Here is a 15,301-nt window from a genome sequence, read left to right as displayed (position 1 = left end):
CTAGCAAGAATTACATATCTCTTCACTTGGATACACATACACAACATCGATCTTATAGGAAACAGATAGGTCGGTAGCATAAACCCAAAACCCTAAACATTTAGGTTAAGCAATTCAAATGGTTCAATTCTGACCATTGAACATATTACATTGAATACAACCGTTTTGAACATATCTCAAGACACTCTCCATCATTCATTATTCACTGTTTTCGTGGCGGCTTATAACCCATCACGCGTTGTTCACCGTTTATAGAGACTTCGCACATTCCCGAGGTAGATAGGATCAATCTCCTTCATGCAAGATCCTTCACACACTCAAGATGATGTGGCAACATGATCTAATCTTCATAACAATGCTAACTCATCACACAAAGTCATCGGTTGAGTCACACAGGCTTGGAACACTTCAACTAGAAACCTTGAAGTTGAGACTACCAATTGGTAGTCATGCAAAGCTTCTATATACCAGTTCTCATACCAACATATCGGTTTACCTTGAACAAACATACCGCTTCACTTTAGCACATATACCGGTTCACAATCATACTGGTTCTCTTAGTAGTTGCTAACTTCAATATACTGGTTCACTCTTTAGCATATTGACATCAATGAAAAAATAAAATATCATCATGTCATCATACCGGTTCACATATGCCAACAATCTCCCCCTTTGGCATTGATGGAAATATACAAAGATATATGTCTACTTCACATCTTCTCCCCCAATACTGCAGATATCTTCTCCGCTTCACATCTTCTCCCCCTTTGACAACAATGCCAAAGTGGAGGCACAAGTTTACCATGTTCCACTATGCTGCTCCCCCTGAGGAGTATCATCCCTCAACACATCAATCCTGAAATTATTTGACAATGCAATACCTGACTGATGTGGAGCACACACCACTAGTTCACCTCTTGAAGGGGCATTACCCCTAATTTACCTCTCAAATAGGTAAATGTAGCCTTTGGTAGAGGCTTGGTGAATATGTCTGCTAACTGCTCCTTATTGGAAACATGTTCCAGTACAATCTCTTTGTTCTGAACCTTTCCCTCAAGAAATGATACTTGAGCTCAAAGTGTTTGGTTCTAGCATGCAACACCAGATTTTTTGAAATATTGATAGCACTTATGTTATCACAAAATATACTTACTGGTTCAGATACAGGAACTTTGAATCCATCTAGTACATGCTTCATCCAAATTGTTTGGGTGCAGTTCATAAATATTGCAACATACTCTACTTCTGCTGTAGACTAAGAGATACAACTCTGCTTCTTACTCATCCATGAGACTAGTCTACCACCAAGAAAGAATGCACCACTGGTTGTGCTCTTTCAATCATCCACATTATCAGCCCAATCAGCATTTGTGAACACTTTCAAGTTGAAATCATTACTGTATGGATACCACAATCCATAATCAATAGTTCCCTTTAGATACCTAAGAATCTGCTTGACTGCAACCAAGTGGAATTCTCTTGGACTTTTCTAGAACCTTGTAGTAATACCCACTGCATGTGCAATGTTCAGTCTGCTATGCACTACATAATGAAACTTACCAATCATTGATTCCTTCTCATTAACCAACACTGAGTCATCCTCTTTTGACAATTTACAACCGGTCACCATCGGTGTACCAACCGGTTTGCTATTTTCCATGCCAAAGGTCTTCAACACCTCTTTGACATACTTGGACCAAGTGATAAAGATTCCATCTTTCATCTGCTGAATTTGTAGTCCAATGAAGAACTTAATCTCCCCTATGAGTGACATCTCAAATTCCTTCTTCATCTCATCTGCAAAATCATGACTCATCTTGTCATCTCTCCCAAAGATTATGTCATCAACGAATACGTCACATATTAGAATATGATCTCCTTCTGATTTCAAGTAGATATTGCTATCTTCGCTTGTTCTCTCAAATCCAATCTTCACAAGATGGGAGTGCAGGTGTTCATACCATGCTCTAGGTGCCTTCTTTAGACCATACAAGGCTTTATGTAGCCTACATACCATGTCACTATCTTCAGATACGACAAACCCATCTCGTTGCTCTATATACACCTCCTCTTCAAGTACACCATTTAGTAATGAAAATTTTACATCCATTTGATATACTTTGAATCCTTTAAAAGCTGCATATGCAAGAAGCATACGAACTCCTTCCAATCTGGCTACAAGAGCAAAGGTTTCTCCATAGTCTTCTCCTTCTTCCTGGGCATATCCTTTACACACTAGTCTGGCTTTGTTTCTAATCATTGTGCCATCCTCATTCAGCTTATTTTTGAAAACCCATTGGTGCCAATGACATTTTTATGCTCTATTCTGGGTACCAAAGACCATGTACCATTTTCCTCTATCTGGTCAAGTTCATCTTCCATTGCCTTGATCTAGTCTTCATCTTTATGTGCCTCTTGAAATGATTTAGGCTCAAATTCAAAGATCATACATGAGTTTTCTTTGACCTTTCTTCTTGTAAGGATACCTGCATCCTTATCTCCTATGATCTTCTTTGGATCATGATTCAGTTTGACATACCGAGGAATGATCTTAACTGACTCCTCTTGCTTTTCCTCTTTATCCTCATCATCATCAGTATCAGCATTTGCATTTACTGGTGTAGGACCACTGTTACTGGTACTGGGTTGTTTTGCAACCGGTTCATCTCCTACTTGCTCACTGTCTATTTCCTCAAGTTTCTCAGAGGTTTCATCAACTCTAACATTGATGCTTTCAACAATTCTCTGAGTCCTATTGTTGAAACATTTGAGAGCTTTACTCTTGGTGGAATATCCTAGGAATATTTCCTCATCACATTTTGCCTCAAACTTGTTCAGATATTCACTCCTCTTGATATAACATTTGCTACCAAACACTCTGAAGTAACTTACCACTGGTGTCTTACCAGTCCAATACTCATAAGGAGTCTTATCCTTACCCTTTTTCATGAGTACTCAGTTCATTGTGTAGACTATAGTGCTCACTGCTTCCCTCCAAAAGGTGTGAGAAACCTTCCCTTGAATCAACATAGTTCTAGTTGCATCAACCATAGTCTGATTGTTCCTCTCTGCTAGGCCATTCTTCTGTGGAGTCCAAGGGGCAGACAATTGCCTCTTGATGCCATTTTCTTCACATTATTTATTGAATTCACCGGAAGTGAATTCTCCTCCTTGATCAGTTCTAAGGCACTTAATCCTTTTACCGCTTTCTTTCTCTACTAGTGCTCTGAAAGCTTTGAACTTTCCAAAGGCTTCAGACTTGTCCTTCAAGAATGTGACCCACATCATTCTTGAGCAATCATCAATCAGAATCATAAAATACCTATCTCCCTGTACACTCCTAGTTTTCATAGGACCACACAAGTCAGTATGCACAAGATCAAGTAAATTGTCTGTAGTGAAATCTTTACCTTTGAAGGTTGAGGAAGACATTTTCCCCAGTTGACACTCTCTGCACAAGGTATTTTCTGGTCTGCTCAGCATAGGCAATCCTCTAACTGCCTTGATCTTACTGGCCTTCACAATGCTATCAAAGTTTACATGGTAGAGTCTCCTATACCATATCTAGCTATCATCAAACTTAGCCATTAGACATGTGCTGATATTAGCATTCAACTGAAATAGGCTACCTTCGGTTCGCATACTAGTGGCCATCAGTTCACCACCCTTTCCTTTAATTTTGAACACTCCACCTCTGAATTCTGGAGTGAGTCCATTATCATTCAACTGGGCAACACTCAAAAGATTGTGTCTGAGACCTTCTACCCAATACACATTGTCAGCACTACTTTTTCCATTCAGAGAGATGGACCCTCTACCTTTTACCATACATGGTAAATCATTTCCAAATTGGACCACACCACCATCATACTCTTCTAGATATAGAAACTTACTTCGGTCACTAGTCATGTGGTGAGAACAACCACTGTCAATAATCCATTGGAATTATCAAAGCGGGAGACAAGAGCCTTCTTGTCAGACACATCTTCCTTGACTACTACAAACACAATATCTTCACTTTCTTCATCTTCTGATTCCTCATCAGTGACACCTTCATCAACTGCTACAAAATAGTTTCTCCGGTTTCCTCCTTTGAACTTCTTGAACTTTTTCGGTTTGTCCTTATTGTCACCATTAGGACAGCTTATAGTAATGTGTCCAATCTAGTTACAAGAAAATAATTTCAAAGGGAGCTTACCTCTATATTTACTGGTTCCCTTAGGAAGTCTCTTGGAAAGAAGAGCTTCAAACTCCATAAGGATCTCCTCATCATCCATTTCTCTTCTTTGTCTTGGTTCATAACTAGTACTAGCTTCTTTTCCTTTTCTAGAAGGTGCAGCAGATGCTTTGAAAGTTGACTCAGTCTTCTGAATGCTGCCATCATAATTATTTAACTCATAGGCGGTCAACTTTGCAATGATGGAGTCTAGGGATACCTTTGTCTTGTCCATTGATCTCAACTCTTGAATAGCAGAAACCCTTATTGTATAGACTGGTAACAAGGATCTCAAGACTTTGCTTACAATAGTGGATTCATCTATTTTGCCTCCTGAAATCTTGATGTCCCTCACAACAGTTTTGGCTCTTATTCCATATTGTTGAATGGTCTCTCCTTCAACCATCCGCATGTCTTCAAACTTTCCCCTAAGGCTCTCTTCCTTAGCTTGTTTAACATGCTCATCACTACCATAGATATTCTCTAGAGCATCCCATACTTCTTTGGGATTGTCTTTATCCTGAACATCAATAAACTCAATGTCAGATAGACTACTGATTAGGGCTTTCATGACTTGCCCGTTCTCCTGAACCTCTCTTCTCTGATCATCAGTGAGAGTACCGGTAGGGATGACAAAAACATTCTCAACATAGCTCCAGTGTTGATAAACCATGCTTCTAATGTATATCTTCATTCTATCCTTCCATATTTGAAAGTTATCTCTATTGAACTTTGGACCTTCCCTCTTCATCAGTAGAAATGGGATATTTTCCCCAAGCGGTTAAGCTTATAACACAGAGGACCTAGAGGATGCTCTGATACCAATTGATTAATAATGATGAACAGTTAGTACCAAACTGGTACTGAGAGGGGGGGGGGTGAATCAATACAGACAATAAAACTTTCCTAAACCGGTTAGACTGAAAACACTACACTTAACTGGAAAATAGTAACACCAGTCTGAAACAGAGTACAACTGGTAAAGCCAAGAATGACTCAGATGAGCATTAACTAGTTAATCACTTAGCTTTCCACTCAACCTAATACCATACTTCCATTTTGCCCTTATGCATGAACAAGTAATCTATCATCAGAAATATAATAACAACTAGCTCAACATGATTTACCTTCAGACACAAAACACTAAACCATCACATGAAAAGCAAAACACATGACACACTGATTTTTCACGTGGAAACCCAACTAGGAAAAACCATGGTGGGGATGAGTACCCACAAGTTGTTCTTTGAACTCTTTTGAAGTCCGCTTTGTTAGAAGCCTTGTTCGGTTAAAGACATTACAATAGGTTCTGCTAGGGACTGATCCTGCTAGGGATCACCTGGCTAAGGGTTAAACCCTGTTAAAGGTTACCTTGTTAGAGGATTTTAAGAACTCAATGACTTTAAGTCACCCTGTTAAAGGATTTACAACAAGCTGGTTAAAGCTACCCTGTTAAGAGATTTTCCAACTGTTGAAGTTGTTAGAGATCAACAAGTATTACAATGATCTAGTAACAACACTCAATGCCAATGCAGATCTGCTCTAGTTCCTCTTCTCCTTCTGCACTAACACTCTACAGGTATCACTACTCTCCTTTGGTCTGGCAAGAATCACGTACCTCTTCACTTGGATACACACACACAACATCGACCTTATAGGAAATAGATAGGTCGGTAGCATAAACCCTAAACCCTAAACATTTAGGTTAAGCAATTCAAACGGTTCAATCCTGACCATTGAACATATTACATTGAATACAACAGTCTTGAACATATCTCAAGACACTCTCCATCGTTCATTCTTCATCACTTTCATGGCAGCTTATAACCCATCACGCATTCTTCACCGTTTACAGAGACTTCGCACATTCTCGAGGTAGATAGGATCAATCTCCTTCATGCAAGATCCTTCACAGGCTCAAGCTGACGTGGCAACATGAGCTAATCTTCATAACAATGCTAACTCATCAAACAAAGTCATCGGTTGAGTCACATAGGCCTGGAACATTTCAACCAGAAACCTTGAAGTTGAGACTACCAACTGATAGTCATGCAAAGCTTCTATATACCGGTTCTCATAGGAACATACTGGTTTACCTTGAACAAACATACCACTTCACTTTAGCACATATACCGGTTCACAATCATACCGTTCACAATCATACCGTTCACAATCATACCAGTTCTCTTAGCAGTTGCTAACTTCAATATACCAGTTTACTCTTTAGCATATTGACATCAATGACAACATACAATATCATCATGTCATCATATCGGTTCACATATGCCAACATTCCTAAGGGGTCATAGGACACCATATGACTCCTTAGCAAACCATACGACCCCTAACGACACCATATGGTGTCCTAAGGGGTCATATGGTATCCTAAGGTGTCATAGAACACCATATGACCCCTTAGGACACCATGCGACACATATCAACACCAAATGGTGTCCTAAGGGGTCATAGGACACCATATGACCCCTTATGATACCATATGACCCATAACAGCATATAGTGTCCCAAGGGGTCATATGGTGTCCTAAGGGGTCATAGGATGCCATATGACCCATTAGGACACAATACAACCCTTGACAACACCTAAGGGGTGATATGGTGTTCTAAGTGGTTAGGACACCATATGAACCCTTACCACACCATATGAACCCTTACCAAACCATACGACACCATATGGTGTCCTAAGGGGTTATAGAACACAATATGACCCCTTAGGACACGATACAATGCATAATGACACTAAAGGGTCATATGGTGTCCTATGGGGTCATAGGACACCATATCACCCATTAGGAGACCATACGACCCATAAAAACATAATATGGTGTTCTATAGGGTCATAGAACACCATATAACCCATAACGACACCATGTGGTGTCCTAACGGGTCATAAGACACAATATGACTCCTTAGGACATAATATGACCCCTAACGATGTCATATAGTGTCCTAAGGGGTCATAGGTCACCATATGACCCCTTAGGACACCATACGATACCTTACGACACCATTGCGACACTTTACGACACCATATGACCCCTTAGGACACAATATGACCCCTTAGGACACCATACGACACCTTACAACACCATACGACCCTTTATGGCACCATATGGTGTCCTAAGGGGTCATATGGTATCCTAAGGGGTCATATAAAACCATATGACTCCTTATAACACAAGAAGACCAATAACAACACGATATGGTGTCCTAAGGGGTCATATGGTTTCACAAGGCAACATATCACCCCTTAGGACATAATATGACCCCTAATGATACCTAACAACTCATATGGTGTGCTAAGGGGCTATATGATGTCCTAGGAACCTTTAGGATAGAATATGACCCCTTAGCACACCATACAACTCATAACGATACCATATGGTGTCCTAAGGGGTCGTAGGATACCATATGACCCGTTATAACACAATATGACCCATGACAACACCTAAGGGTTCATATTGTGTCCTTAGGGATCATAGGACACCATATGACCCCTAAAGACACTATATGGTGTCCTAGGGGGTCATATTGTGTCCTATGGGGTTGTAGGACACCATATGACCACTAACGATAAAAAATTATGCCTAACGATACCTAAAGGGTAATATGGTGTTCTAAGGGGTCATAGGACACCATATGACCCTTTGTCACACCATACGACCCCTAATTACACCATATGGTGTCCTAAGGGGTCATAAAACACCATATGACCACTTAGGACACCATATGATGGATAATGACACCATATGGTGTCCTAAGGGGTCATATGGTGTCCTATGGGGTCATAGGACACCATATTACTCCTTAGGAGACCATACGACCCATAACAACATAATATGATGTCCTAGAGGGTCATAGAACACCATATGACCCCTAAGAACACCATACGACCCATAATGACACCATGTGGTGTCCTAAGGGGTCATAAGACAAAATATGACCCCTAACAATGTCATATAGTGTGCTAAGGGGTCATAGGACACTATATGACCACTTAGGACACCATACGACCTCTTATGACACCATAAGACCCTTTATGACACAATATGGTATCCTAAGGAGTCATATGGTATCCTAAGGGTCATATAAGACCATATGACCCCTTAGAACACAAGAAGATCCATAACAACACGATACAGTGTCCTAAGGGGTCATATGGTGTAACAAGACACCATATAACCCTTTAAGACACAACATGACCCCTAACGATACCTAAGGGGTCATATGGTGTCCTAAGGGGTTAGATGATTTCCTACGAACCTTTAGGACACAATATGACCCCTTAGCACACCATACAACCCCTAACAACACTATATGGTGTCCTAAAGGGTCGTAGGACATCATATGACCCGTTAGGACACAATATGACCCACAACAACACCTAAGGGGTCATATTGTGTCCTAAGGGGTAATAAGACACCATATAACCCTTAACAACATTGTATGGTGTCCTAAGGGGTCATTGGACACCATATGGCCCCTAACGACACAAAATCATGCCTACCAATACCTAAGGGGTCATATGATGTTCTAAGGGGTCATAGGACACCATATGACCCCTTAGCACACCATATGACCCTTAATGAAACCATATGGTGTCCTAAGGGGTCATATGGTGTGCTAAGGCATCATAGAAAACCATATGACCCCTTAGAACACTATACGATGCATAATGACACCATATGATGTCCTAAGGGGTCATAAGAAACCATATGACCCCTTAGGAGACCATACAACCCATAACAATATAATATGGTGTTCTAAGGGGTCATAGAACATCATATGAGCCCTTAGAACAACATACACCCATAACGATGCCATGTGGTGTCCTAAGGTGTCATAAAACACAATATGAACCCTTAGGACATAATATGACCCCTAACGACATCATATAGTGCCTTAAGGGGTCATAAGACACCATATGACCTCTTAGGATACAATACAACCCGTTAGGACACAAAATAAACCCTAACAACACCTAAGGGATCATATAGTTTCCTAAGGGGTCATAGGACACCATATGACTCCTTAGCACACCATACAACCCCTAATGACACCATATGGTGTCCTAAGCAGTCATATGGTATCCTAAGGGGTCATTGAACACCATATGACCCCTTAGGACACCATACGACACATATCAACACCAAATGGTATCCTAAGTGGTCATATGGTGTCCCAAGGGGTCATACGACACCATATGACCCCTTAGGACACCGTACGACCCATAGCAACATATAGTGTCCCAAGGGGTCATATGGTGTCCTAAGGGGTCATAGGATGCCATATGACCCATTAGGACAAAATACAACCCCTGACGACACCTAAGGGGTCATATAATGTCTTAAGGGGTCATAAGACACCATATGACACCTCAGGACACCATACAACCCCTTACGACACCATATGGGGTCGTATGGTATCCTAAGGAGTTATTTAACACCATATGACCCCTTAGAACACAAGAAGACCCATAACCACATGATATGGTGTACTAAGGGGTCATATGGTGTCAATATGACCCCTAACGATACCTAAGGGGTCATTTAGTGTCCTAAGGGGTTATACGATGTCCTACAAACCTTTAGGACACAATATGACCCCTTAGAACACCATATAATCTCTAAGGACACCATATGGTGTCCTAAGGAGATGTAGGACACTGTATGAGCCGTTAGGACACAATATGACCCCTAACAACACCTAAGGCTCCATATTGTGTCCTAAGGGGTCATAGGATACCATATGACCCCCAATGACAAAAAATGATGCCTAACGATACCTAAGGGATCATATGGTGTTCTAAGGGGTCATAGGACACCATATGACCCTTAGTAGACCATATGATCCCTAATGACACCATATGGTGTCCTAAGGGGTCATAGAACACGATATGACCTCTTAGAACACTATACAATGCATAATGACACCATATGGTGTCCTAAGGGGTCATAGGACACCATATGACCCCTTAGGAGACCATACGACCTATAAACGCATAATATGGTATCCTAAGGGGTCATAGAACACTGTATGACCCCTTAGAACACCATACGACCCATAACGACACCATGTGGTGTCCTAAGGGGTCATAAGACATAATATTCCTACTTAGGACATAATATTATGCCTAATGACATCATAGAGTATACTAAGCGGTCATAGGACACCATATGACTCATTAGAACACAATACAACCCCTGATGACACCTAAGGGGTCATATAATGTCTTAAGTGGTCATAGGACACCCTATGACCCCTTAGGACCCCATAGAACCCCTTATGACACCATATGGTGTCGTAAGGGGTCATATGGTATCCTAAGGGGTTATTTAACACCATATGACCCCTTATAATACAAGAAGACCCATAACCACATGATATGGTGTCCTAAGGGGTCATATGGTGTCAATATGACCCCTAACTATACCTAAGGGGTCATATGATGTCCTAAGGGGTTATATGATGTCTGAGGAACCTTTAGGACACAATAGGACCCCTTAGAACACAATACAACCTCTAACGACACCATATGGTGTCCTAAGGGGTCGTAGGACACCATATGAGCCGTTAGGACACAATATGACCCCTAACAACACCTAAGGCACCATATTATGTCCTAAGGGGTCATAGGATACCATATGACCCCTAATGACAAAAAATGATGCATAACGATACCTAAGGGATCATATGGTGTTCTAAGTGGTCATAGGAAACCATATGACCCCTTAGCAGACCATATGACCCCTAATGACACCATATGGTGTCCTAAGGGGTCATAGAACACCATATGACCTCTTAGAACACCATACGATGCATAATGACACCATATGGTGTCCTAAGGGGTTATAGGACACCATATGACCCCTGAGAAGACCATACGACCCATAAAAACATAATATGGTGTCCTAAGGGGTCATAGAAAACCATATGACCCCTTAGAATACCATATGACCAATAATGACACCATGTGGTGTCCTAAGGGGTCATAAGACACAATATGCCTACTTAGGACATAATATTACCTCTAATGACATCATATAGTGTACTGAGGGGTCATAGGACAACATATGACCCCTTAGGACACAATATGATCCCTTAGGAAACAAAATAAACCCTAATGACACCTAAGGGGTCATATGGTTTCCTAAGGGGTCATAGGACACCATATGACTCCTTAGCATACCATATGACCCCTAACAACACCATATGGTGTCCTAAGGGGTCATATGGTATGCTAAGAGGTTATAGCACACCATATGACCCCTAACAACACCATATGGTGTCCTAAGGGGTCATATGGTATGCTAAGAGGTTATAGCACACCATATGACCCCTTAGGACACCATACAACACATATCAACACCAAATGTTGTCCTAAGGCGTCATGGGACACCATATGACCCCTTAGGACACCATACGACCCATAGCAGCATATAGTGTCTTAAGGGGTCATATGGTGTCCTGATGGGAATGGTGTTGGGATAGACTAGCCTAGTCTATGCTCTTGGATCCTTCCCTTGGATCACCTGGTGTTCTCCTCACACCCTAGGGTCTCCAGGACATCCTTTTCATGAGGACTCCCCGGACCTTGCCAAATCCACCCACCAACAAGTTGCTTTGCTGCTCCTAAGGTCTCACCTACTCATGAGACTCAAAATCCCTTACTATGGCTAATAAGGGCTTGGCTTGTCCTACTACCTCTTAGGTCCTAGAAATGTTAGGATAGGTCTTAAACCATATTTCACATCCATCCATGTGCCCCCAAGAAGTTGCAACCTTCATCCCTCCTACCGATTCCACCATTTTGCTCATTTCCTACAAAATAGGGCTACAAGGAAGAGCCCCTATTAGGCCTCCATTCTGGACTTTTAGGGCTCTCTCCTAAAAATGATGCACAAACCACCCAAACTCCCAAAATGGACTACCATTCATTTGGCAAGGCTCAAGGATTTCTCTAGTTTTGGGCCTCCAAGTGGCCGTACAGTGCTTTGGGCGAATTTTGTGGTTTTTCAAGGGTTTTGTGAGGTTTTTAAGGTCTGCCTGGGTCATAGTGTATGTTTTGTGTTTTAGCCACCTTGTCTGGATTGGTGGAGGCTCCTCCTTCACACCAGTGGTTCTTCACACACTCCTCTACACCTCCTCCAAAGGGTGCACTCTCCTCTGACCAACCTTGCTCTCTCGAACCTCTGCACCATCAACCATTCCTAACCGAGCACTATCCAGTCTCGCCTAGGAGTGGCTAAATGGTTGGTTTCCCTGCATCTTCAAGGGCCCTTCTTTCATTGCATTATAGTACAAGTTCTTCACTTCCATTCCCCATGGTTTCATGGTAGCTCGACAATGGAGAATGGAATTGCTAACCCATTAGCACAAACTGTCCCAAAACTAGGCAGTGACAGTGTATTTTAAAAACTATTTACAAAAGGACTTAAACCTGCACCACACACACTATGTAATTGCTCAAAATGAAAGATCAAACACTAAAAAAAACACTCTACATAGTTTGGTTATGAAATCAATCCATTAACATGCTCGGTTGCTTCATTCAAACTGACTGGTAACCAAATTAATAGTCACAGTCAAGACTTCCTTTCTTGGGTCGTACAATAATCATTAACCAACCCATATTTTAGGGTTTGAAACATTAAATATTTTCCATACCTCGATCATTGTGCCAATACTAGGGCTCTCCACGCTCAACTAAGGTTTTAGACCTATTGGGTGGAAGAAGTTGCTTGACAACTTTCAAAAGTTGTCATGCAACTTTTGCATCTTTTGAGAAACTTTTCCATTGTTGCTTTTCATGACTCCTAGACCTATTTTGGACTTTCCTAAGGATGTCACCATGCCAAAAATGCCTAACACACATCATTTTCACACTCAACCTCTCCTGCACAAGAAATCTCAACAAAAACAACTAGTGACCTAAAACTAGGACCTAGTTAAGAACAATGAGCTCATGGCTCTTATTGCATATACAATGGCTTCACAAGAAGCATAATACCAACCAAAAAAAAGAAGGAGGATGAGGTTGGAAGGGTTCTCCTGCACCATGCTCCCCCTCTACACACAATTAAGAAATAGAAGAAGAGATGAGAGCTGGGTCTATGCCAAGTGTCTTGAACCTGCTCTCCTCAACCCAAGTAGCTTCAGACTCAGGCCGATCTACCCACTTCACCAAGTACTCCATGTAGACTTGGTGTCTGGTGGACTTCTTTACTCTGGATTCCAATATTTCCTCTGCTATAGGCTTCTTCACCTATGGTAAGACATTAACATCTAGGTCCTGCAACACCTTGGCTTGGTTCTCCTTTTGCCCTACTATTTCACCCTTGTACATGATTAGGTCAACTACATTAAATACTGGTGATATATCCAAATATGAAGGCAGATCAACCTTGTAAGCATTCTCCCCATATTTTGACAAAATTCTACAAGGTCCTACCCTCTTCATCTACAGTTTAGTAGGCTTTCCGCTTTGCATCCTAGCTTTTCTTAGATGGACCATCACATAGTCACCCACCTTGAATTGAACCTCTCTCCTTTTCTCATCCACTTTGGCTTTTAGTTTGTGAGTAGACTCTAGGATGGCTCTCTTGACCTATTCTTGGACCTCCTTAATGGTTTGTGTGAAGTCCTCTAGTTGCCCACTCTTCATCTCCAAAGTACCAAGGTCTCTCAACTCACATACTCCCCTTGGATATCTACCATACATAATCACAAAAGGACTCCTTCTAATGGTCCTATTAACACTATCATTATAGGCATACTTTGCTTGCGGAATAACTAGATACCATGTCTACCCATACTCCTTGGTTAGACACCTTAACAAGTTGCCTAACACTCTATTTATGACTTCAGTTTGACCATCTGTTTGTGGATGGTAAGCTGAACTAAATGACAAGTTGGTTCCTAGCCTCTTCCATAAAGTTTTCCAAAAATGACCCATGAACTTGTTGTCCCTATCTGAAATAATGCTTAGTGGGAGTCCATGAATCCTAACAATCTCCTTAAAGAAGAGATGTGCAACATAGCTAGCATCATGTGTAGTTTTACATGGAATGAAATGGCTCATCTTGGAAAACCTATCTGCTACCACATAGATGCTATCCATACCTATCTTTGTCTTGGGAAGTCCTACTACAAATTCCATACTTACACATTCCCAAGGCCTATTAGGAACCGGCAATGGCTGATAGAGTCCTACATTACTTGACCCTCCTTTAGCTCTTTGACACACACCACACTACTCCACATACCTCTTCACATCTCTTGGCAACCTAGGCCAATAATAGTACCTCTGCACTAGATCTAGGGTCTTATTGATCCCAAAATGTCCACTCAAACTGCCATTGTGTTTCTCTTGTATGAGATTTTCTCTCATGGATCCTCTAGGTACACATAGATGATTCCCTTTGAACAAGAGACCACTCTGAAGAGTGTATTCTACATACTCACCATGGAAATGGTTCTCAAACTCTTTGCACACCTTTTAGGCTATTAAGAAGTCTTCATCTTCTTCATAGAGTTCTTTGAAACTCTCTATCCCTATGCTCTATAGTTGTAGCTCTTGTACAGTCAACAACTTTCGGCTCAATGCATCTACCACTTTGTTAAGCTACCCCTTCTTATGTTTGATGGTGAAGGTAAAGGATTGGAGATACTCCATCCATTTCAAATGTCTATTGCTAAGCTTCTCTTGAGTGTTGATGTAACTCAAGGCCTGATTATCTGTGAACACTACAAATTCCTTTGGGAGTAGGTAATGCCTCCATTTTTTAAAATACTGAACCAATGCATATAGCTCAAGGTCATAGGCTGAGTACTTCTTCTTTTCTTCACTAAGCTTCTCACTGAAAAATGCCACAAGTCTTCCCTCTTGACTCAATACACCTCCTACTGCAGTTCCACTTGCATCACATTCCAATGTGAATAGCTTATCAAAAGTAGGTAAAAGAAGGATAGGTTTTGTGGCTACCTCTTGCTTCAATAGTTGGAATGCTTTATCAGCTTGTTCAGTCCACTTGAAATTGGTTTTAAGACCTCCCTTTATGGTGCCAA

This window comes from Cryptomeria japonica, chromosome 7 (assembly GCF_030272615.1).
Source record: "Cryptomeria japonica chromosome 7, Sugi_1.0, whole genome shotgun sequence".
Taxonomy (NCBI): Eukaryota; Viridiplantae; Streptophyta; class Pinopsida; order Cupressales; family Cupressaceae; genus Cryptomeria; species Cryptomeria japonica.
The sequence above is the reverse complement of the archived record's forward strand: the minus strand, read 5'-3'. Positions refer to the sequence as shown.